At 45.5% G+C, this 25,985-nt stretch overlaps 1 protein-coding gene across 1 annotated transcript in view; it reads left to right on the forward strand.

Moving 5' to 3' along the window:
* BMP6 (bone morphogenetic protein 6) overlaps nt 1-25,985 on the forward strand; it is a gene marked incomplete at its 5' end in the record, with an annotated part of 152,081 nt that overhangs the window by 96,579 nt on the left and 29,517 nt on the right. The window lies entirely within an intron of this gene.

Genomic DNA, 25,985 nt, shown 5'->3' on the forward strand with positions numbered 1-25,985 from the left:
CATTTCTTCTGAGGGATTCCTGCCTGCAGTAGTAGATATAATTGTCATCTGAGTTAAATTCACCCATTCCAGTCCATTTCAGTTCGCTGATTCCTAGAATGTCGACGTTCACTCTTGCCATCTCCTGTTTGACCACTTCCCATTTGCCTTGATTCATGGACCCGACATTCCGGGTTCCTATGCAATATTGCTCTTTACAGCATCGGACCTTGCTTCTGTCACCAGTCACATCCACAACTGGGTATTGTTTTTGCTTTGGTTCCGTCCCTTCATTCTTTCTGGAGTTATTTCTCCACTGATCTCCAGTAGCATATTGGGCACCTACTGACCTGGGGAGTTCCTCTTTCAGTATCCTATCATTTTGCCTTTTCACACTGTTCATGGGGTTCTCAAGGCAAGAATACTGAAGTGGTAGCCAACAGGAATTTAAAAAAGATTAAGCTGTTACAAACTGGAAGAAAATAAAGGTAATTATTTAGTGGATCCCTGATGGAAAAATACATCCTAAGTAAAGTGATAGGAAATTGTATTCTATATAGATATGTTACATATACACATTTCTTATACATAAGGAAATATACCTATATGTTAAACTACATAAAAATTTAAAACATGTCAAAATATAATTAAAATTATACAAATACCTTTGTGATACTATCTCTTTGGTTTATTTGTTGCAAATACAACAAGCAACAAATAAGACCAAAAGCTGCTCTTATCGTGAATCCATAAAAATCATGAAGAAAAATACTAAAATTGAATTTAAAATATGCAAAAGTCACCCAAAAAACATTGAGAAGGAAATATGTGTCTATGGTGTATTTTCAACAATTATTTCTCAGTATGATGCAGTGTCCCATTTGTAAGCACCCACACGAGCACCCTCTTCCAGGTCTACACTTTTTTTCTCAGCAAATTTCCCTGGGAGTGGCGTAACTGTCCTTGTCCTTATTTTCAGTGATCATTGAGAAGGTCAAATACCATCCTTGATGTGGTTAAAAGATCTTAATACCACACATTTTTTTAAAAGAATTTTTTTTACATGGATTTTTAAAAAATCTCTGTTGAATTTGTTACAATCTTGCTTCTGTTTTGTGTTTTGGTTTTTTGGCCCTGAGGCTCATGGGATCTTAGCCCACTGACCAGGGATCAAACCCACAGCCCCTGCCTTGTAAGCAAAGTCTTAACCGCCTGGACTACCAGGGAAGTCCCAGTACCAGGCACTTTGTGCATCACTGGTTTTCTCTCCCTTTCCCCAGCTTTCTTATTCACTAATTTCTGTCCTGATGTATGATTTCACTTTGTAGACTATCTCCACTGCATTTGGAATGCTGCTGCTGCTACGTCGCTTCGGTTGTATCCAACTCTGTGCCACCCCGTAGGCGGCAGCCCACCAGGCTCCCCCGTCCCTGGGATTCTCCAGGCAACACTGGGAATGACATGGGTTTTAAGTACATCATTATCCAAAGCATCTGTCTTCAGTTAACCTTTGGGATCCCCTTGATTCTGTGCATCTGAGTTGTGAATAGTCAATAGTTTGTATAGCCAGTGCGACCTTCACGCCTCACGCTTCACTCCCATGCCACCCTCTCTGCTCCCCTCCCCTGATCCAGCTGGGGCTTAGAGTGAAAGCCCAGCTGTTCATGTTCTTGTTTGGCCACCTGGTGGCCATTGTGGGGGAAAGAAAGTGACAGTGAAGTCGGACAGTCGTGTCCGACTCTGCAACCCCGTGGGGGCTACACCCCGTGTGCTGTAGCCCCCCAGGCTCCTCTGTCCGTGGGATTTTCCAGGCAAGGGTACTGGAGTGGGTTACCATTTCCTTCTCCAGGGGATCTTCCCAACCCAGGGATCAAACCCGGGTCTCCTGCGTTGCAGGCAGATGCTTTACCCTCTGAGGCACCAGGGAAGCCTCAGGGACATCCTGCTGTTCCGATTCTTTCTCCCAGAACGGGACTGGGCAGCTAATCCTGTCCTCCCACCGACTTTCTGGGCTGTGCTTCATCGTCTCCGTTTACAGATGGGGAAGAAAAGAGCTCGAGTAACTTGCCCAAGATTACAAATTGTAGAAAGGACAAGAGCTAAGATCTGAACCCAAGTCAGACAGTATTCCGCTGCTTGCTGTTGGTGCTAAGTCGTGTCTGACTTTCTAGGACCTTGTGGACAGTAGCCCGCCAGGCTCCTCTGTCTTCCCACTATCTCTGCTGCCATATAACCAATTATCACACATTTAGAGGCTTAAAACAACATCTGCTTGTTAGCTCATTGTTCTGTAGATCATAAAGTTGGGGCTCTTGGCTGACCTGTTTAGGGTCTCTTAAGACTGAAATGAAAATATTGGTCAATCTGGTTTCTTCTATGAAAACTTGGAGAAGCATCTACCTTGAAGCTTGTTCAGGTTTTGGGAAGAAGGCGTTTCCTTGTGGTTGTAGGACTGAGGTCCCCATTTTCTTGCTTGCTGTCAGCCAGGGCTGCTCTGGATTCTAGAAGCCTCAACAGACTGTCTTTCCCTCCATTTTTAGAGCCGATAATAACATCCTGCCAGGAGTTACTCTGATTTCATCTTCTGCCACCAGTTGGAGAAAACTTTGCTTTTAAAGGGCTTCTGGGCCTAGATTAAGCCCACATGGATAATAGTCTTCATCTTCATTAACTTTAAATCAACTGATTAGTGGTGGTTAAGTCAAGTCATGTCTGACTCTGCATCCCCATGGACTGTAGTTCCTCAGGTTCCACTGTTCATGGGATTTTCCCAGGCAAGAATACTGGAGCTGGTTGTCATTTCCTTCTCCAGAGGATCCTCCTGACCCACAGATCAAAACTGCATCTCCTGCATTGTAGGCAGTCTCTTGCATTACAGATGGATTCTCTACCAACTGATCCACCAGGGCAGCCTTAACTACCTCTGCAAAATCCTTTTGATAGGTAATATAATCATGGCTTGATATCTCCTCCTATTTTCAGTCCTGGGGATTTAGGAGATTTAGGCATTTGCCTACCCCTGCCAAAGGCCAAAAATGCTTAACTTTTTTTTTTTTGTCCTTAAGATATTTCTTGTATTCCTCATTTCTTTCTGTCCTTCACCACCTTCTGCTGTTCTTCAGTTTTATTTCAGATTTTTTTTTTATCCTTTCACATAAAGCACACATATCCTCTTGGTCTTATCTTTTGTCATCATCTCTGGATTCTTTGTGGCTTAGGGTGGCGCAGTGGTAGAGAATCCACCTGTCAATGCAGGAGACACAAGAGATGTGGGTTCGATCTCTGGGTTGGGAAGGTCCCCTGACGGAGGGAATGGCAACCCACTCTGGTATTCTTGCCTGGTATCCCACAGACAGAGGAGCCTCACGGACTTTAGTCCATGGAGTTGTAAAGTCGGACATGATTGAGCACGCACACATGCAGGCTGAATTCTTCAGCGGCAACTACAGGGAGCTTCTCTCTCCATCTTTGTCTCATTAATCTCTTTCCTCCGGCCATTGGATGGAGACACATGGATGCCACTTGATCCCCTAGTGCCCTCAGCTGGCAGGAACCAACGTGTCTCATCTCGGTTAACCTGTTTGGGATGTAAAATGAGCTCATTTAAATATTTTTCAAGATACTCAGATTATGTGATGCCAAGCTTCTAAGTTACCTATTGTAATATGATTTGTTCTTTCCTTTCTTGGGTCTTTTCTCTCCTGATAAGACCAAGAACTCCTGGGATTTAATCAAGGGATCACCCGTGGATTCTCTGGCCAAGTAATCAGAGCCTTTACTCCCAGTCCTTCCTGGAAGCTGTGGTACCAAAACACTGATAATTGATGGATGTGGGGGTAATGTTGGATGAGTGGCAACTACCTGTGTGCATGCAGAATAGCAGAGAGGCTAAAAGCATGGACTGTGATTAAAAAAATTTATGTGGACCGAAATTCTGGCTTTTGCTGAGAATGCTGAGAAGCTTTGGGAATCTGGGCAGGTTTCTCATCAGTAAATTAGAATGATACTGCTGTTGCTGTTCCACTGCTAAGTCGTATCCAACTCTTTGTGACTCTATGAATAGCAGCACGCCAGGCTTCCCTGTCCTTCACTATCTCCCGGAGCTTGCTCAAACTCATGTCCATGGAGTCAGTGATGCCATGCCCCCATTTCATCTTCTGTCGCCTGCTTTTCCTTCTGCCCTCAATCCTTCTTGGCATCAGGGTCTTTTCCAGTGACTTGGCTCTTCACGTCAGGTGGCCAAAGTATTGGAGCTTCAGCATCAGTCCTTCCAATGAATATTCAGGACTGATTTCCTTTAGGATGGACTGATTGGATCTCCTTGCAGTCCAAGGGACTCTCAAGAGTCTTCTCCAACACCACAGTTCAAAAGCGTCAATTCTTAGGCACTCAGCTTTCTTTATGGTCTAACTCTCACATCTGTACATGACTACTAGAAAAACCATAGCTTTGACTATATGGACCTTTGTTGGCAAAGTCATGTCTCTGCTTTTTAATACACTGTCTAAGATTGTCATGGTTTTTCTTCCAAGGAGCAAGCATCTTTTAATTTCATGGCTGCAGTCACCATCTGCAATGATTTTGGAGCCCAAGAAAATAAAGTCTGTTACTGTTTCATGGTTGCAAAAAATGAATTCGATATTTGCAGATGCCCCTCCCCGCTTGACACCTAATAGGTATTCAGTAAAATGCTGCTATTATTGCTTTTGCTGCTAAGAATGAATAATGACAATAGCAATGCCATAGTCTTGTTTGAAATTAAACAGCGGTGAAGCGTTTCAAAGGTGAACATGATTGGAGAATGGTCATATAGTTGAATTGTAAATTAAATTTTATAAAATAGTACTATAGTGAGGTCTTTAAGAATGGAGGAAAATGGCTAAATTCATTTGCATTGTAATTAATGATGAGCATTTCACAACAAAGCCGTGCTTAGTATCAGCATCTTCCTTTGTCTCTCTGGTTGCTGAATTTCCCAACACAACCCATTTATCCAAAAATAGAATAAGAGGAAATAGAACATAGTAGCGTAGAAATAGTAGTTCTGTGAAAGTGTTAGTCTCTTAGTCGTGTCCAGCTCTTTGCAACCCCGTGGACTGTAGCCCCCCGGGCTCCTCTGTCCATGGGATTTCCCAGGCAAGGGTGCCAGAGTGGGTTGCCATTCCCTTCTCCAGGGGATCTTCCTGACCCAGGGATCGAACCCGGGTCTCCTACATTGCAAGCAGATTCTTTACCTTCTGAGCTACCAGCAAAGCCCCAAACCTAATGGTTGGCAGGGCATTTGTTAATCATTTGTGCATCAATGTCGCTTAAGCTGTGTTTGTCGGCCAGGTGGCTGCAGTCAGAATCTGAGACATTTGGAGTGGAAAGAGAGAGAGGGTGCTTTTTCCTTAGACATCTCCCACAGTGAGGGCCTACAGAAATCCTGCCCTCTGGGTTGCAAAGTCATCAGTTAGTAGGATGCTCGAGGGGCTTGTGTATATGTTTTCCTGAAGGGTGTTTTAAGAAAGGAAGAGAAAAGAAGGGAAGAATAACCATATGTAAAATAGACAGCTAATGGGAAGTTGCTATATAACACGGGGAGCTCAGCCCGGTGCTCTGGGACAACCTAGCAGGGTGGGAGGTTAGAAGGGAGGCTGATTCATGCTGATGTATGGCAGAAACCAACACAGCACTGTAAAGCAATTATCCTCCAATTAAAAATAAATTTCTTTAAAAAAACAAAGAGGGGAAGAATAAGTGGAAAAGGTGAGGAAGAGGACAGTGTTAACATTTGTGTGACACCTGTGTCCTTCAGCTGAGTCCTCACCACTGTCGCCAGAATAAATGTCCTCCCCATTTTAAAGGGAAGTAAGAAATTTAGAGGTCAGATAACTCTTCAAGGTCACACATCGGTAAGTGGTAGAGCTGGAATTTCAACCCAGATCTGTCTGACTACAGAAACCTGTGCGTTTCCCACTGGTATATGACTTTGGATTCTGGCCCAAAGTAAAATGCCTAATTAGGAAAGATTATATTTTCTGTGCCTGGTGACCTTTATTGTAGACCAATTTATGAAACTCTTAAGAACTGGTTGTGTTTATTAAAGGGCATTAGCACATCAGAGTATAGTCTGTTTTGTTGGTGGCGGGTTTTGGCTTTACTGTTTGCCCCTAATGTCCAGTTTTCCTAGAGGAGTTATATATTAGGTTAAAAAAAGAAAACTCACTATGATATCAGAGGAAAGTTCTATAGAATGCAAAAACTTTATTCCTCTACTATTTCTAATACTGGTTATTAGCTGATTGGTCTTTTATTGTGGTAATACTTCAGTGACTAAGAGCAGATCCTTCAGTTAACCAGTATTATCTATTATATTGAACTCTACAGAGGAAAGAAAGTGAAATTGAAAAAGAGGAGGGATAAATTAGGAGTTCAGGATTAATATAAACATTACACTACTATGTATAAAGCAGATAGCCAACAAGGTCCTACTATATAGCAGAGGGAACTATACTCAATATTTCCCCTTTGATATGAGGGAAAAGAATCTGAAAAAGACTCTATGTATAAAATATATTTGAAGTGAAAGCCGCTCAGTCGTGTCCAACTCTTTGTGACCCCATGGACTATACAGTCCATGGAATTCTCCAGGCCAGAATACTGGAGTGGGTAGCTTTTCCCTTCTCCAGGGAATCTTTCCAACCCAGGGATAGAACCTGGGTCTCCCACATTGCAGGCCAATTCTTTACCAGCTGAGCACACATATATTTATCATTTTGCTGTAGTAACAGGATTGTAAGCCAACTATACTTCACTAGAAGAAAAAGAAAAAGAAAAAGCCAAGATTATCACTCTGCAGAAATGAGCTTCTAGGCAGGTCCTTGGCCAAGGAAGCATTCAGTCTAATTTAAAATGACGCCTTGCCCATGAACTTGACAATTTGCAGAGTGCTCTTTACATGTGTGAATGAGCTCATTTGATTCTTATATTTTGTGTGTGTGTGTGTGTGAAGGGGAAGAGGTGTGTGCTGTGTCTTCGAGATTCTTTCAACCAGGCGTTATTTTCTTCTGACCGTATTTCTCAGTAGGAGCTAGTAATATAGACGTTATGCAGGAGCCCCAGTCATAAGGGAGCAATGTATGTTTATTAAGGCAGAAAACCTGCCTTGTGTTTTAAAGCTGAATTAGAAGTGTTTCTTAAGATTTTACTGAACCTTCAGCTGACTTGAATCCTGGGTCTTCCCCACCCTCTCCTGTCATGATAGACCTGGAGCATTTTGGTTGACAGAGTAATGTTGAAACACACATTACCATTTGTAAAAGGGTCAGTGGGAAGTTGCTGAATGAGGCAGGGAACCCAGAGCCTTTGGGGACCCAGAGGGGTGGGATGGGGAGGGACGTTTAAGAGGGAGGGAGCATGTGTGTGCCTGTGGCTGCTTCACATCGACGTAGGGCAGAAACCATCACTAAAGTCATTATCCTCCAGCTAAAAATAAAATAAAAAGCAATGCAGCCTTGGGAAGAAGGGGCTATGGGAATCATCCTGCTGAGAAGTGCGGAAGCAGAAGTCCGGGATGTCAGGCCGTGTGCCCTCCGTGACTTACCAGCCAGTCCCGCCTGTCATGGGCGGTCGGTCACGTTACGGGCCCAACAGGTGAACACAGCTAGGTCACGTCTCCATGCACACACGTTGTTTGTTTAACACATTTGTAATTGGACTCTTTCCTTGAATTTTCTTTTAAGAGCATGAAATAGACCAAATCCGTGGCCTAGACTATTTTGTTCTGCTGATTTTTCTCAGAATTTACGCAACACGAAGATCAAAAATAAGCAAATATGTGCAAATTAGTTCAGTTTTCCTAATCTCACTGCTGTGGAAGTATAAAAAAGTGTTCCAGACATTGCTTTTGTAAGACGAGAGACAGCATCAAGCTTGTTTTATACTTTGGGGACATTTTATGAAGGGAATTTGGGGAAAAAACAAGAGATTTTGGATTCTTTCTTACTCCTTGTAGGATCATGTTCTTTAGCTTGTTACCATCACTTGTGAATCAGAATCAGCCCCTCTGATTCTGATTTGGGGAGTTTCTCCCCAAAGTTGCCAGCAGCTGTGGGCGGTCACTGACATCTTGATGTGAGCTGTGCTTTGTTGATGACTGGTCTTCACTGTGACCTGAAGCTTCTCAGGGTTCCCTGTCTCATGGACACTGTCTATGATTAAACACCAGTCATAGACCAGCCCCAAAGGGAAGTGCTCCCAGTGGGTGTGGAGCCCCGACTTTCTTCTCTTCAAACAAGGAGGTGCCACCCAGAGCTTCAGTTCAGTTCAGTTGCTCAGTCATGTCCGACTCTTTGTGATCCCATGGACTGCAGCACGCCAGGCCTCCCTGTCCATCACCAGCTCCTGGAGTTTACTCAAACTCATGTCCATTGAGTCGGTGATACCATGCAACCACCTCATCCTCTGTTGTCCCCTTCTCCTCCCGCCTTCAATCTTTCCCAGCATCAGGGTCTTTTCCAGTGAGTCAGTTCTTCACATCAGGTGGCCAAAGTATTGGAGTTTCAGTTTCAGCATCATTCCTTCCAATGAATATTCAGGACTGATTTCCTTTAGGATGGACTGGTTGGACCCAGAGCTTTGGCTCCTGGAATTTGGCTCCGTGTCCCTTGTCTTCAGAGTGAACAGGGAGTGGAGCTGCTTGTGAAATTCAGGGTCATGTGCAACTGTCAGGGTCTACCTGGGTCAGAGGTTATGTGCAGACACGTTGATAATATCGTAAAAAGGAAAAGGCTGTCACAATCCGGGGAAAAGCGGTCCTTTTAATGAGCCGATGTTGCCTTTTATAAAAAAATATAAACACATGAAATTGGCAAGACGCTGTTTTCCAGTTTCAGAGAGGGCTATGCAATGTTTTACTAGGGAAAGACCTGAGAACATGAGTCATTAGAGGAAGAAACAGTGCTCATGATGACAAAGTGAATTGTGAGAAGTGGCTGGAGCATAAAATGAGGGAAGGAAAGGGACCAGCTATGGTGTGAGTCCATGGGCAGAGGTGCAGCCAGAAGGCGTGTGCATGTGATTGTGTGTGAGTACATGTGTGTGCCACATGCAGACACATGTGAGGTCTAATCCAGGTAACTTCTAGAGTCTGAGGTGGACTGGAGTAGATGTCCCAAAGCAGTATGATGACCAGCCATCCATGTTGGCCTGGGCTGATCCTGGTTTTAGCCCTCAAAGGTCCGTGTCCTAGAAAACCCTTCAGTCTTGGGCAAACTCAAGCGGTAGGTCAGTGGCCCTCTTATTTATAGATTCGTCTTTCAGGCCCCTTTTCATCCTTCCCTCACGGCATTTTGTTTGAGGCAGGGCCACGAGAAGGAAATGTCATTCCTAACCCTGCTGTCGCCCTCCTCCCCGCAGTTCTGGTCCTGGTTTCTCGTTTTGACCCTGCCTGGTCCCTTTCATGGAGCTTCCCCAGTGGCTCAGTGGTTAAAAAAAAAAAAAAAAATCTGCCCACTAATGCAGGAGACCCAGGTTCAATCCCTGGGTCAGGAAGGGGAGAAGGGGATGGCTGTCCACGCCAGTATTCTTGTCTGGAGAATCCCATGGACAGAGGATCCTGAGGGGCTATAGTCCATGGGGTCATGAGAGTCAGACATGACTGAGTAGCACGCACAGTCCCGCTCCCAAGGCCGTCCAGCCAGGAGCAGGACGAAGGGAACTTCAGAGATGGAGCAGACTCTGGTGTCTGTGAACTGAGGCCATGCCACGGAGGCTGCAGATCCTTCCAGAACACTCAGGGAGCCTTGGGACCCCCTGGCCACCTCTGTTTCCAAACCCAGTTGAGTGGACTTCCTTCCTGGTCTCGAAGGGGTATAAAAGGACAGCTTCCTTTTCTCTTTCTTGCCGGGTCTCTTCCAGCCAGGTCAACCCTTCCCACCCTGGTGTCACACCGGCCGCCCCTTGTTCTTGCCCTCCTGAGTGGTGAAGGCCTTTCCGTGTGTCCACCTTCCCAGTGGCCTTTCTCATCATCAGAATGGACCAGGTTGGTCACCGCCTGGAGGGGCAGTGGAAATGCCCTTGTCAGCCTGGGTTAACCTGAGGGCAAGTTACTTCATTCATGGCTTATTTTGTGCTAGGCTCCTCACTGCCTCCATGGAGCATTTGAAGGCTCTAAAAAGAGAAAAGTTACAACCCAGCCCATGAATCGCACTGATCACTGGAGGCTCTGGTGGCAGGTTTTGAGGGAAAGGTCCTGATGATCTAGGGTGGTTTGAATAATTACTCATGACTTGTCCTCATTCTTTTCATACTGTTCAATGCTTCTGAACTGTGGGGCTGGAGAAGACTCTTGAGAGTCCCTTGGACTACAAGGAGATCCAACCAGTGCATCCTAAAGGAGATCAGTCCTGAATATTCATTGAAAGAACTGATGATGAAGCTAAAACTCCAGTACTTTGGCCACCTGATGAGAAGAACTGACTCATTAGAAGAGACCCTGATGCTGGGAAAGATTGAAGGTGGTAGGAGAAGGGGACAGCAGAGGATGAGATGGTTGGATGGCATCACCGACTCAATGGACATGAGCTTGAGCAAGCTCTGGGAGTTGGTGATGGACAGGGAGGCCTGGCGTGCTGCAGTTCATGGGGTCGCAGAGTTGGACATGACTGACTGGACTGAACCGTCCTCATTCATACTTTCCTTTGGACTTGGTTTGTCTGGTTTTTGCCAATATCAGGCAGGAAGAGAAAAAGTAAGGGGAAAACTGATGTGGGTGAGCCAGGCTAAGCATCTGGTGGCACCCACTGCATGTGGGCCCCACCTCCTGTGCTGGGACCACCGGGGGTCCAGGGCAACCGCCCGTCAAATGGGAACCAGTCTCCACGACTGCCTGCTGGGTTCCTTTGTTGGCGCTATCCTTCCTGATGTATGCGGGGTGCCCCCGGGGACCCCCAGGCAGCCTCCTTTCTAGTCATTGCCTCTCTCCTGTCTCGTTTTGTCCTGTGAACCACAACTTTGGATCCTCTCACTGCCCGAGCGAGGCTGGACTTGGTCCAGGTCAGTCACAGCCCCTCGTCCAGCTGAACTCCAGGGACGTGTGCAGTCGGTGATTCCTCCTGAGCCCTGTGGCCCTCCTCACTTCTTGCTCGGGCCCACTTCTCCCAAGGCGGCCAGCTCATCTCCTTGGTCTGTGATCTGAGATCCAGAGAGAACCCAGATCTTGTGACTTGGCCAAGGGAACCGCCCGCCCCATGGGCTCCCCAACCCTGTGGACCTGCTGTGCTTCAGGGAAAACAAAATGTGAAGTGAGCGGTTTAGCTTGGACCTAATCTGGAGGCAGATCAGTAACTCTACACTGGGAGCCTCTCTGCGTCGTGTTCTCAGGAAGGCAAAGTGAATCAACGCAGCAGAGAATGTCCTCCAATCACGAAGGATAATGTTTTGAATTAGGAGACAGAGGGAGGGTTACCGAGAAGCCTTTGGCCGTCGCTGCGCAGCGCCTCTGCCTTCCCCTGCCTTCCCGCAGATTGATGCTTGGGTGAGGATCTCCTCCTCCAGCATGGTTTTTCCTAAACTCAGCCCTGAGGTGAAATGACAAGGCTGCATACAAACTACGGCCGGGCAAACACATCTAGGGTGGTGGTTTTGGGGAGGGGTCTCCAGGAAAAGGGGATGAGAACCTGAGCTTCCAGTTCCATCCAGAGATGTTTTCCCTGCCCCACTTGTTAATGAGGAAATCAGAACCAAATGAAAAACACGAACGAGTGCATACCGCCCATCTGTCGCACTTGAGTGTTTCCCATCTCATTTCTGACTTTCTGACTTTATATTATCCATCGTCGTCATCATTTCTGGGGAACTACTGCAGTAGGTTGGAGTCGGTTTCACTCTTATGAGTAAAACTGCCTGAGAAGTTATGTCATTCAGGTAAGGATTCGCTGGTTAACCCAGGAGTTGCATGATTTTTTTTTTTTTTCCAGAACAGGGAGAGGAGAGCCAGAAGTAAAGCCCTGTGTTTCCCACTCTTTTGAACCTCTTATAGGTGTTTTCTGCTTTGTTTTTCTTCCAAATCATACAGTCAAATGCTTAACCTTAGTGTGTCTATTGTTTTAATGTTGGAAGCATTGCTGATAAAATCTTGGAGTCAATTAAGGCTAAACACATCGGCATCGCAGTTGCTCAGGAGAGACCAGGAGGGCTTCCCCCAGAAAGAGAAAGAGATGGTCTGACAGCAGCCCAGGAGAATGTTTTGTTGTGTTTTGGGGAGGATGTGGCCATCGAGGTTTTATCTTTGTGAGGAAAGGAACCGCCCTCTTCCGTGTCCTGTGCTCAGAGGGCTCGGCCATGCTGTGGGGACCCCCTCGAACTCCATGGGGGGTTTTCCATTCCCTTGTTTAGGAGACGGCAGCTGTGATCGCATCTGAGGGTTAGAATTGCACGTTTTAGGCTGACCAGAAAGGGCTCGTGTGTCTGCTGTGGCCTTGCAGCGGCCAGGCTAGGCCCGCCGGTGCCTGGGCAGTGGGGGCCCATCACCTCCACATGGGTAGTTCCCTCGTGCAGAGAAGGTTCACTGGCCCCCTGTGCCATGCAGGTGCTGGTCAGGCACTCAGGATGCAGAAAGTGACAAAACAAGATGCCCCACCCTGTGGGTGCATGCTGGAGGGGCTTTCCACCCTCAGTACCAGCTCACCTGTGCTTTCTTCCTCTGTGGCTGCGGGTTTGGGTGTCACTGGGGTGAAGGGGCGGTTGAGTGCAGTGGCCCCCCACAGTCAGACCACCTGGGGCTTGGATGGGAGCCTGAGAAAGTTCTCTCCCGATCCTGTGCTTGGCACGCCCGACGCTGGGCCGTGGATAATAACAGGTCATCTGATGCAGTGTAACTGACCAGGAATCTGAAACCCTGGTCACCCTGGGAACCGGGGCGAGAAACTGGCCTGTCAGTTACTCTTAACTTTTAAGACTTGAATGTTTCATCAAAACCAAATAGCTCCATTGTCACGGTCAGAAGTCCACTGTGGATAAAGGCAGGATTTAGTGTTTATTTAAGCTGCCACCCAACGAGAGAAACTGGCCCCGTGTAGTTCAATTCTCTGTTATTTAAGGACTGATTTTCTGTTCAGTGGATTGTTCATGCTCTTGCTGTCTCTGCAGAAGGGGATGGAGGCGGTGGGATTTATATGCCATGAAAGGGTGTACGTGAAGAAAATCCCTGATGGGCAGGGTCTTAATAAAAAAGATGTATCCTCTAGTGCTTTGCATCCCTGTTGGGCATTGCTTTCCAGATGGCTCAGTGGTAAAGAACCTGCCTGTCAATGTGAGAGGTTCAAGAAACTTCAGTTCGATCCCTGGGTCAGGAAGATCCCCAGGAGAAGGAAATGGCAACCTGCTCTAGCATCCTTGCCAGGAGAATCCCTTGGACAGAGAAGCCTGGTGGCTGCAGTCCATGGAGTGGCAAAGAGTCCGGCATGACTGAGCCCCCAGCACGGGCATTGTCTGAGTATCTTTGTGCCTGAGGTCTGAATTCTGTCTGCCTGTGGATGGAAGTTACTTCTCCATCTATGCAGGGTGTCACCACATCGGTAAACAGAGGCGTAATACCCTCTAGTAAGTGAGTTATTGATATTCCAGTACATGAAAAAGAAGTAGTAGTTTCCAGAGTTTAGGCCACTCTGTAGATGCAGCAGATTGAAAACAGTGGCTGACAGTCCAGAAGGAAGCTGTGTCTGGGTCTCACAGCCTCACCTGTTGGTTCTGTGCTCTCTTCTGTGTTCTCGGCTCCTGACTTTGAAACGAGGAAATGATAGCCATTTGGCGAGGGTCCCTCCCTTCTCACCTTTCCCAGGATGACTTTGGAGAGAAGCTTCCTCTCTCCTTAGAGCTTGATTTTCAGTCTCCGGTCACTCCTCCCACTTTGTTGGCCTCTGAAGTGCCCCTTTCTTCTCTCGACGCTGCACATCTATCTTCCCTCCTTGTGGTCTCTCCTGTAGCTCCCCTGGATTAACTGCCTTTATAACCAGAGTCAGCAGACATTTATTGCGAGCCTACTTTGCACACATACGAACCCATGCCCCCTGTGAGCACAGACAGGGCTGTGTGTGTTCACTCCACACTCAGTTATTCTCCGGCCTCTCTCTGCTCAGATGTCCTGCCCAGCGTGGTCCTGAGGAGGGTCCTTGACTAATTCCCCGAGTTCTGGGGACAGGCTGTGTTTAAACTCTAATAGGTAATTATTAATTTCTCCAGCATTAACTCTGGGGATTCTGTGGCTGAAAAGGAGAGATGAAGAAGGAGAACAAAAGAGAATGAAAGAGGTGTGTGATAGAAAATAGGCACTCAGACCCATGTGCGGTCACATTCTTACAAGTGCTATTCACAGCAGGTAAAGGGTGGAAGGAGCCCACCTGCCCTCCAGCGGATGAACAGATAAACATAATGTGGCATGTGCTCGCAGTGGAATATTATACAGCCACAAAAAGGAATGGAGTACTGATACATTCTAACATGACCGATGAACCTTGAAAACCTTGTGCTGAGTGAAAGAAGCAAGTCACAAAGGGTTGTATGACTCCATTCTTACACAGCATCTATAACATGCGGATCTGTAGAGGTGGGGCATGGATTGGTGGTTGCCAGGATCTGGGGTGGCGGGAGTGGGAGCTGCTGCTTAAGGGGTGTGGGTTTTCTTTTTGGGGTGATGAAAATGTTTTGGAACCAGGTAGTGATGGTGATCACACAATACTGTGAGTATACTAATGCCACTGAATTATTCACCTTGAAGTGGTTCATCTTACTATGCAAATTTCACTTCAGTTTAAAGAAGAATGAAAGCAAGAGAAAGAGAATGTCAGAGGTCTATTTCTCTGGATTCAGGATGGGATTAAAAATCCATTCTGTCTTTCTTGCGCATGGTGACCTTGTGATATGGCTTGAGTGTAACTGAAGCAATTTGAGCCGATTAATTTCTTTCCTTTGCGCTTTAAAATTTAACATGCTTGGAGTTCACGTCCTGAACACTGAGTGCAAAGCAATATGAAAATTGGTGTTCTGGGCCCAGCGTGCTGCGGCTTCAAAAAAAATTAACCTGGACAGATGTGTCGTCAGTCCTCTAGGTTAGAGTTGGACACGACTTAGTCATTGCACATTCTGGAGGATGGCCCAGGGGCTGGAGTGTGAAGCCTGGTGCCACACTTGCCCTGGCTCCTTTTGCCCGTTGGGGACACTGGTGCCCAGGAGAGAGCAAGGAGCGGCCCTGAGTCCTACTCCTACATTCATTCAACAGACATTCTTGTGCTCTCCGGGGGTATGAAGATGAATGTGTTCTGGACCCTGCTTTTGAGAGGCTTACGGTCTAGCAGGGGAGCTTGGCAGCCACACTGGGACAAGGGGCGGTGGTCGAGGAGGAGCAGGTGGGTCAGTGGTGGTCAGAGAGACCTCCAAAGCATGCCGTCCCGTAGAACTAGCTGTGACGATGGTGTGTTGCCTGACCTGCTTTTGGACACAGTGTCTGCCAGCTGAGTGTGGCCGCTGGACACTATTAACGCAGCCGGTGGGCCTGAGGAGCTGTGTTTTTCACTTTTGTCACTTTGCATTTCATCAGCTGCATGTGGCTTCAGCGCAGTCATAGAAGGTGAGATCCACACAAGCCGGTAATTGATCGGCCAGTTGGGTCTGGCTGGGCGGACAAGGGGTAAAGCCACAGGGCAGCTTAACTGGGGAATTGATGCCTTTCCTTTTGTGCATGTTGGGGCTTCAGGTACATGAGGGATGGTGCTGGATGGTGACATGGACCCTTAGGGAGAGCGGTGGACTGGAGATGACCGGTGGGAGCCATCAGCATAAAACCCTGGCTGGGATCCTAAAAGTGAGCTGTGTAGGGAAGCCTCTGCACGGCCTGTGAGTCCTGTTGATAGCTGTGGTGATCACGTGTGCTCTGCCCGGCCACTGAGACTTTCCAGAGAAGCAGATGAGATGATGTGTATGGTAGCGTTGGTAGAGGCTTCAAACATCAGGCGAGTTTTATAATGTCTTTCGGAATGGAGAGGAATGTGTCCCAAATGTTATTTTTCAGACACTAAAGATAAAGGCTCCAGATTCTGGAAGGGTTGCAAGCTAGATCATTCGTAAGGCCCTCCTGCTAACAGATGACCAGGGCCAGGATAAACAGAGGCAAGTATGTCTCCGGCAAGAATGTCAGGGACTCTGGGACATCGTGGAGGGCTCCCTCGGGCTTGTCACCGTGAGCAAACAAACATAAAAGCGGGGTGTCTGGGAGTGCAAATACCAGCACCACTCAGATCCCGAGACCAGCTCGGGGTCCAGGCCAAGCTGGGGGAGTCGTCCCGGAGGGTCCCAAGTGAAGCCAGGGCCCCCCAAGCTTCTAGAAGAGATCGCTGATTCTAGCTTGGTCGTGTTCCTTTTAGAAGCGAATGTACACTTTTATTTTTTTTTTTTAAATAAAAGCAACTCCAGTTTAAACATTTGGGATGAATTTCAATTAAAAAAAAATTACCTAAAAATTTCCAAACCCCCGAGAAGGTAAAACCAGCAAAAGGAAAGTCATTGGAAGGATGGGAAGACAACGAGGATTCAACCCTCCCAAGGATTTCACATTTTAGAAAAGAAAAACCAAATTAGAAAAGGGAAGATGGCTATATAGGAAATACAAAAAAAGGAAACGTGTATACTATATAACAATGATAAAGGACAACCGAAAATGACAAAGTAGACCACGCAGCAACCGTGACAACAGCTATTGGAAAGTTTTTTTTTTAATCGTTAAATGTCAAACTTAATAGATGGTTTAAACTATACATTAAATACTCGAGAGAATTGGTGAACTTGTAGATAGATCTGAAGAGATGATTCAGCCCAGAGATGAGGAGGTAAGACATAAATGTGCAGTTTTAAGAAGCGCAGGCATTAGGGGCTTCCTTGGTGGTCCAGTGGTTAAGAGTCTGCCTTGCAGTGCAGGGGACACAGGTTCGATCCTTGATCTGGGGAGATCCCACATGCTGCACAGCAGCCAAGCCTCTGTGCCACAACTACTGGCCCTGAGAGCTGAAATGAGAGAAGCCGCCACGATGAGAAGCCCGCACACCGCAACTCGAGCCCAGCCTCCCACTCTCTGCAACCAGAGAAAGCCCGCATGCGGCAGCAAAGGCCCAGTGCCACCGAAAATAGCTAGATACATAAACAAAATTTAAAAAAGAAATGCACAAGTTAGAATGAGAGGGGCTAATATAGTATCCATGTAAGAGTCATCTCAAAGAAAACTGAAGTCCAGTGTCATCCCAGCAGAATCAAAGGAAGCACAGCTCACGTGTGGTCGTGATGCTGTAGCACAGCAAGAACAAGGACGTGAAAGTGACCTGAGACGCCAGGTCGTCCAGGAAGACAGGGTGAGTCTGATTCGATCAATACAGACTCACTTCTCTCCTCAGCCAGTGAGGACATTCCACCTAATATTGCTGTGCCATTGAAACCAGAGGTGTGGCAGAGTTGATTTTTCTCTTTGGGCTATCCCATCTGTTTGATTTGACTGAAGACCTCCAATTTATCTATGAAAAAAATGCATATTATGTATACTGGTGTTTACTAAACATAGTCTGATTGCTTCTTTATAGCAGTTCTTAGGCAAAAACGTGGCTCTTTGCTCTCTTTAGGACTTGATAAGGCTGCCACTGTTCAGTTTAACTCTGTCCTTGTGACCTATGTTTATCAGGAGCCCAAGTGTGCCCTCTCATGTTGGCTGAGGTCTGGGTCTTGTTTCTACTGTAAGATGTGCATGGTTATAACTACTGAACATCTTCCCAGTCTAAAGTGATGTGAGCATCTGGGGGGCAAATGGGGGAGAAGTTCTAAGATGAGGTTTTTAAAATGAAAAGTGACTTGGTTAACCCTTATGGCTAATGATGATATGTAGCCACGAATTTTGGTCCTAGAGCTCTCTATAATATATGTACTGAGTCTGATCTTTAAAACTTATTTGGAATCCAAGGGCAGCCTTGGGAGGTCCTTTATGGTGACTTGATCTGGATTTTGGTGGTGGTCATAGAATCATAACATACATACATCCCCTAAAAGTTCATGTAAAAGCTGGTGAAATCAACAGACTTGCTCCAATACTAACTTGCCAGTGTCAGTTTCCTGGTTTCGTTGTTGTTCTTAGTTATACAGGGTATTACATGGGACCTCTCTCCCTTTTTTTTAATGTACCCTATTTTTGCAACCACTTGTCCATCTGTAATTTTTTAAGTGAAATTTAAGGGGAAAATGTCATTTAGAACATAGAGCATGACAGCCAGGAAAACAGCTTTTTCTTGATTTCTATTTATAGGAGCATCAGTTCAGAGAACATGAATACAAATACTTAGAAATATTTGGTGAATCCCGGAGGGTAAAGGGTCATGGGGCTGTGGTTAAAAATTGAGTTGGAGAGTTTAGCTCAGTGTCTCTATGACCACTTAAGGTTGGAAGCTTATCACAGAAATGTCAGAAGGCCACCATTGTTACAACTCATGGAAAACTAGCTAGAACTTTATGTCACCTAAAATGAAATCAACTTGTGCCAGAGCATGAAAAGATGATTATTGTTGTCAATGGAATGGTGATTTTAAAAAAGGGGTTTTCGGTTTTTCAAGTTTGGTCTAAAGTGGAAGCATTAAGCATTTGGAAAATGTAGAATTTATTGTGGAATGAACGTATGATTGACCTTGAACAATGGGGGTTTAAACTGTGTGGATCCACTTACATGGGGATTTTTTTCAGTAGCAAATATTACACACTACACAGTGCATGGCTGGCTGAAGCTGAGGATTTGGAGAAACTGAGACTATGGAGCACCAGCTACAAGTCACACTCGGATTAACCCCCCAGTTTTTCAAGGGTCAATTGTAATTCTGTTAACTAAGCCATATGAATTAACCATTGAATGAGTCCAGTTAGTGAGAGAGTTATGAATTTGTGATACTCTTAAATATATAAATAGATTATTTCAATCTTTTCCCTCCCTCTTTCTTCTTTTATATTTGCAGTTGATGTCTTTATTTTTCTCTAGACAACTTTAGTGAATATAATTCCGATTTTGTGGGATGATATTCAGAAGATACTTACATTAAAATATCTTTATCATCAAGTTAAGCAGGTAGTGAGAAAAAGAAAATAACCTTCAGTAAGATGAGTCAAGAAAAACAGAATCCACAAATAAACAATATTATTTAATATTTATTATTTAATGTCTGCAGAGATTAAATAATAGAATACTTTGGAAAACTTTCTGGCAATAAATTTGAAAAATTAAACTCAAATTGACAAACCTCTAGAAAATACACACTGACTTGAAGAAAGAAAAAAGATATCTTGTTTAAAGGAAAGATATGTTTAAAGGAAAATGAATAATTAAAAATGTTCACCAAAGGAAAACACCAGGATCAGATGCTACCAATAAGCTTCCCACACTTTCCAGGAAGAGATCATTTCTTGAAAGAGAATGAATGTTCTCCAGCTTATTCCAAGAGCAAGCATAACTTGAAATCAAACAACATCATGAGATGAGACCATCATCAGAGTCACGTAGGAACACGAATGTCAAATTTTCAAATCATAAACTGGAACGGTAGCAGAATACCATGTGACACCGTCAGGTCAATGTCATGGGCTGTGTTTGCGTCCCCAGAATTTATACTGTAGAAACCCTTATCCCCAGTGAGACAGTACTAGGAAGTGGGGCCTTTGGACGGTAATTAGGTCTATGTGAGGTCATGAGGGTGGAGCCCCAGGACAGAATTAGTGTCCTTATAAGAGATGAGAGCTCACGGTCTGTCCCTCTGCCTGCTTGCACCAAGGGAGGCTATGTGAGGACATAACTGGGAAGGGCCAGGACCTTCAGCAAGACCAGCCCTGCTGGTACCCTGATCTCCAGTTTCCAGAACTATGAGAAATATATGTTTGCCGTTTAAGCTGCCTGATCTGTTGCGTTTTTGTTATAGCAGCTATAGCTCACTGAGATGGTCAAGGAGGCAGTTTGCTGAACTTTCTTTTAAGGTCCACAGTTGGTAACATGTCTCTTCCTTCCCTGTTGTGTAGCTTCAGCAGCACTGGGCTGGACTCCAGCACAAAACCGAAATGAGCATCCTCCCCTTCTTCCTGGTTTTAAAGGAAGTGATTCCAGTGTATCACCGTGAAGACGGTTGTTAGTGTAGGCTTTTACACAGACTCCTTATCGGATTCACGGAGTTCTTTCTATTCCTGGTTTGCTAGTTGAGAAGAGACTCAAGAGGCAGTTTAACCAAGTGTGAGGAATGGACCTTATTTAGCTCCTAATTTCAATAAATCCACTGTAGAAAGACAGTTTTTGAGGCATTTGAGGAAATTAATGATGGACTTGGTATAGGAGGACAGTGAAGAATTATTTTAACTCAGCTGTGATCATACATTGCGATTGTGTGAGAAAATGCCTACTTTTGTGGGGAGTTCCCTGGTAGTCTAGGGGTTAGGATTAGGCACTTCAATGCTGTGTCGCAGAGTTCAATCCCTGGTTGGGGAACTGAGATTCTGCGATCTGCATGATCAAAAAAAAAGAAAGAAAGAAAATGTTCACTTTTAATTTCTTTATTGTAATATACACAAAACATAAACTATACCACTTTAGCCATTTTCCTGTACACGCTCTATGACTTTAAGGACATCCACAGTGTTGTGTAGCAATCAACCACCATCATCCCCAGAACATTTTGATCTTCCCCAGCTGAACCCGGGCCCCATTAAACACTCACTCGTCACACACCCAGACCCTGGAAACCACCATTCTTCTTTCTATCTGTAAGAATTTGATGATCCTTTGTTCGTTTTAATTGCTAAGTCATGTCCAACTCTTTTGGGGCCCCGTGGACTGCAGCCTGCCAGGCTCCTCTGTCCATGGGATTTTCCAGGCAAGAAGACTGGAGCGGGTTGGCATTTCCTTCTCCAGGGATCTTCCTGACCCAGGGGTGGAACCCACATCTCCTGCATTGCAGGCAGATTATATACTATTGAATCACCTGGCAAGGAGTGATTACTCTGGGCATCTCACATAAGTGGACCCCTATTTGTCCCTTTGTACTGTCTTATTTCACTTAGCAAAATGTCCTCAAGGTTTATCCCTATGGTAGCATGTTTCAGAATGTCTACTCTCATGGCTGAATAGTACTCCATTGTGTGTATGGACTACATTTTGTTTATCCTTTCATCCATGGTGGATATTGGTTCGTTCCTATTTTTTTGGCCGTTGTGAATAATGCTGCTATGAACATGGTGTACAAACATCTGTTGGAGTCCCTGATGTTGATTCCCTGTTGATTCTTTTGGATGTCCCCACATAGCCCAAAGTGGAATCCCTGGATAATCATATGATAATTCTGTTTTTTTTTTTTTTTGAGGAATAATTTTTTTCCCACAGCAGTTGCACCATTTTACATTCCTACCAGGAGTGCAGTGCACAGGGGTTTTACTTTCTCCATATCCCCACCAACATATCTTAAGAAAAATGCCATTCCCATAGAAACTCAGCACACCACTAGCCAATGGGCAGTGGAGACCACCCCCCGCCCTCAACCCCCACCCCTGCCTGGATAGCTTTCATGCTTAGCTGTGGTCTTGCCTAGATTTTCCCTGGGTATCTGTAAAATTCCCATCATGTCTCTGAAAGGAAGGAGTTTAGGAGCAAAAGAAAAACTAACTACTCTGTGATCTGTTGATGCACATATATGAGGTAAAACTGTTCATTTTTAAAAGGCAAGGGACTGCCAGACACTGTTCATGACCCGAGGTTCCTTTTGGGTGGAGGGTGGGGGTTGGCTTCGGAGAGAAATATTGATCTCCTTCCAGTTTTTAAGTTGGGTGCTGGTTTCCTTGGTGCTTTGTTATTATGCTTCACTACCTCTGTAAACTCACATATATAAACATACTTTTGCATGTTATACATTTTACATTTATACTTTTACATTTATAATCTTAACCCAGTAACATTTATTCTTTCCTGCTGTGGCCCCTATCTGTTGGCCAGAGGTCCGGTGCTGCTCTGAAATTTCAACTAGTATTCGTCTGAGGCAAGGAGAGAGAATAGAGTGAGTTCTATAAAGCTAAATTGATTCAACTCCAAGGATTGTGTATATCCTTGAATTATGTCCTTCCTACTCAATTTGGTGTTAAAAGGACCTTTAAAAATAAAATCAGAGCGTCGAAAGGGTGCAGTTTATTGTCTTATTTGCTCTATTTTCCTTACAAAAGGTAAACAGAAACAGTAGATGCCCTTGTGTAAGGTCATTACTGTTAAAAAAAAAAGAAGTGTTTTCAGGGGTCCTTGAAATGAAAAATTCTAGGAATTGTTGCCTCAGAGAACACAGCTCTGTATTCAGTAGCCAAACTCCAAGGCTGATGATATTCAAGACTGGGATTTCACTCACCTTCCTTTCCAGAGAATGTATTATACTCTCCCATTTAAAAAGCTCATTTAGAGGAACATTAATCGGCCCTGTGTGAAGACTCAGGAGTAGGTCTACCGACACCCAGCTCAGGGGACCTACAGTCTCAAATACCACCAGCTGATGAAGCTTACAATTAACATTTACCGAGCACTTCTCTACTATTGACTGTTTTGTACGGACTCTTTCAATCTTCAGGAATGTTATTTTTTCCCATTTAACTGATAACTGCAACTTTGGCTAACATCTTGCTCAGAATCACTGGAGTAAGATAACGGGGAGCTGGAATTCACAACCCCTGGGGAGCTCCCCGCTGTGGTCCACACTCCTGGTTACTACTTCACTGGATTCCACACACAGCACCATCTTTGAGAAGCCAGAGGCAGGGGCTCCCGAAGAGGTAGGAGGCAGTGGATCCCCCGCTCAGCCCTCTCTCACCCCGATGTTTAAGGAGCCCAGTTCACGCAGCTTAAAGGGGGAAAGGCTAAGCTCATTGGAACCCTTGCACGTGTGCTAAGCTGCTTCAGTCGTGTCGGACTCTGTGACTCCATGGACGGTAGCCGACCAGCCTCCTCTGTCCATGGGATTCTCCAGGCAAGAATACTGGACTGTTTTACTATGGTAGTCTTCAAACACTTGTAGGCAGTGATTTAATTGTACTTACTTCTTGCATCTATATGAGACATTAGCAAATGCACTGTGTAAATGCAGTTGTGGGCAGAAGATTTGGGGAGAGAGGAGGCATTCCAAGCATACTTCAGTTACTGGTAGCTGAGGTCTCATAGGAAGGTTGAGGAAGATGCTATAGCATTGACCGAAGGGGCATAAAACATTTGGGTGGGAAAGCTTAACACGAGCTGGGCAGCAATCAGAGACGCCTGGGGGACTGAGGAGACCATGCATGTCCTCCAAGAAGGATAAAAGAACAACAGCAGGAGGAAGTTGAGTCCTTCAGGGTCACACTGAGGAGAACTGGGGAAATGAACATTATAAGGCCGTGAGTTCTAATTCACACGGTAATAAAATGGAGGGCTTTGAACTACGCTTCTATTTTCTCCTTTTTAGACTCTTTATCTCTCTCTTCACATCTGTCTGCGAGCGGCTGCCAAGACCCTTCCTTAGTCACACACATCGCCTCCCAGGATTTCGACATCCCTTCTCAAGAACTGCACGCAGCTTCTCCCCTTCCTGGCAAGGTCAGACGCACCTTCTCTCTCCTTCCCTCCCTCTCTCTCATCCTCTGCGGCTCTCCCTTCTCTTCTTGTGTCGTTTGCCTCTTACCTGTAGCAAATCACCCAAGACATAGTGGCTCGGAACAACAAGGGATCGTCTCTCACAGTCTCGTGACAAGACGAGGACGAATGGGGTGGCTCCCCCTGGAGGGCGTTCATGCAATTGCAGCCAGGTGGTCTCTGGTAGGGGTTGGGTGATCCCAAGTCTGCACTGCGTTGGACATCCAAGATGGCGTCTTCATATTACGTCCGGCGGACCCCCTGAGGTGGCTGGGGATTGAGTGGACTCTCTCCTCCCTCCTCCCTCCTCCCTTCTCCTTCCATGTCCTTATACACCACACAGCCTCTCTACATGGTTACCTTGGACTTCCTTGTAGCGTAGGGGGTTCAGAGTAGTGGGACTTCTTACATGGTAGCCATCTTGCCTCAGACATGCATCCCAAGACACCTAATCAGAAGGAAAGTCAAAACTTACGAGTTAGTCTCAGGAGTCACTCCTCACCATTGTTGCTGCCTCTTGTTGGTCCAGAGAAGGTCACAGAGCCAGCCCAGGGGAGAGCAACCACCCAGGGGTGTGAATGCAGGAAGGTTTGGTTTACTGGGGGTGGCATACCTCTCCAAGGACTAACGTTTCTCATGTATTGAAATGTCTGTCCCTTTCTCTCTTCCTGACTGAAATACCTTGTCACTGCTTTGTACCTTGTTTGCATTCATAGTTTTTTCTGTTGTTTATATTAATGACTTCTTTGAGGAATTCTTAGGCATTCTCTCAAAAGAATCTTAAGAATATGCTTTCATTTCTTGATACTAAAATTTCAGCACCCAAGAAGGCCTATAGAATAGCTCTGTGACTGTTTTTTAGAAAGTCTCTTTGGGAAATCAGATTCGGTTCGCCTTTTAACCACTGATGATAACACAGCAAACTAAAAAGGCAGATCAGTTTTAGAGAAAAGTGATCCACCATGAGGTGTGGGTGTCCTTGGATGAACTCCCCAACAATGATGCTTTTCATGCTTGGCCACTAATTTAAAAACCTGTTCTCTTGTTGAGGCTAAATGGTGACTTGCTTTCCGTCTGGACCTTCTTTTTTTGTTTTTCATACTTATATTCAAACTCTTTTACACAAATGAAAGTTTACCCTTTTTTTTGAATAACTCCCTCTCCTCTTACCCTTCCAAAGGGATAAGTTGAAACTAAAAGATTTGTTGCACAGTCACATGGCAGTTTCAGAAATTCTTGAAAATCCCATACCGATGGATAGCTTAACTTTCCCTAGCTTCTGCAATGCCATTGAGGTCTCAAGCTCATATAAAGAGTTATTGGCGGCTTTTTCTTCTTTTTTTTTTTTTAAAACACTAAATCTGCAAAGCTTTTTTCTGGTGATTATGGAGAACAGCACAAGTGGTAGAAAGTGGGCCACTGGAGGTGGCAAAGAACTTTTTTTTTCCTACCCACAAGCCCTGAAGAAACTCTGCCAACAAGGATTAATTTGCTCATGAGATCTTACTGTGGTTGCCATTAAGAAAGAAAAAAACCCATCAGGAACAGCAGGGCAGAAGCATTTCTGAGCTCGGGGGAGAAGAGTTGGGTTTTGTGGTGGGAAGTGGGGTGTTGGTTTTTCTCTCCTACAGCGACGAGGCTGACAGCATTTCTCTCCCTCGGACTCTGTGTGGACATCTGAAGGCCAGCCCCGAAGGAGGATAATCAGTAGCTTGTAGTTTTCTGTAGTTTGGCTTTATTAAAAGCAGGGGAAAGATTTCATTTTAAAAAAGCCTTCAGGCAGTTCCCTGGTGACCTCATGGTTAGGATCTGGCTCTGTCACTGCAGGGGCTCAGCTCCATCCCTGGTCGGGGTATTGAGATCCAGCGAGCCACGTGGAATAGCCAGAATATGGGCAAGAAAAAACGTGTCGATTCGATCCTTTCCCAGTTTTTAAGAAAGCCTTGGACAACAGCATGTCACCCCATTGGTGGTGTGTTTGCACATTTCTGTCCTCATACTTGGGTTCCATAGACAAGTTAGGCAGACCCTGGCAGCTTCAAACTCAGAGGGTCCCTCCTCGCAGAGTTATTCAGCCCCCAGTTTCCTCCAGGAGAAGGAAGCAGTGGACTTCAATTAGAACACTGTTTTCTACGAAGCTTCACACTAAGCCCCTCAACAAAAATTTCCACCAGCCACCAGGCAAAATATGGCAGACCCTGAAAGCTTCAGACCCAGGCGGAATGCACCCCCGACTACCAGGACCCCCACCAAAGGTCAGCTCAGGGTTGCCCTGGGTCTTGTCAGCTGCTTGGTGGGGAGAGAAGGAAGCAACCCGAGGGGCCAGGGCTACTGG

This window comes from Bison bison, unplaced genomic scaffold, assembly GCF_000754665.1.
Source record: "Bison bison bison isolate TAMUID 2011002044 unplaced genomic scaffold, Bison_UMD1.0 scf7180017864053, whole genome shotgun sequence".
NCBI classification, from domain to species: domain Eukaryota; kingdom Metazoa; phylum Chordata; class Mammalia; order Artiodactyla; family Bovidae; genus Bison; species Bison bison.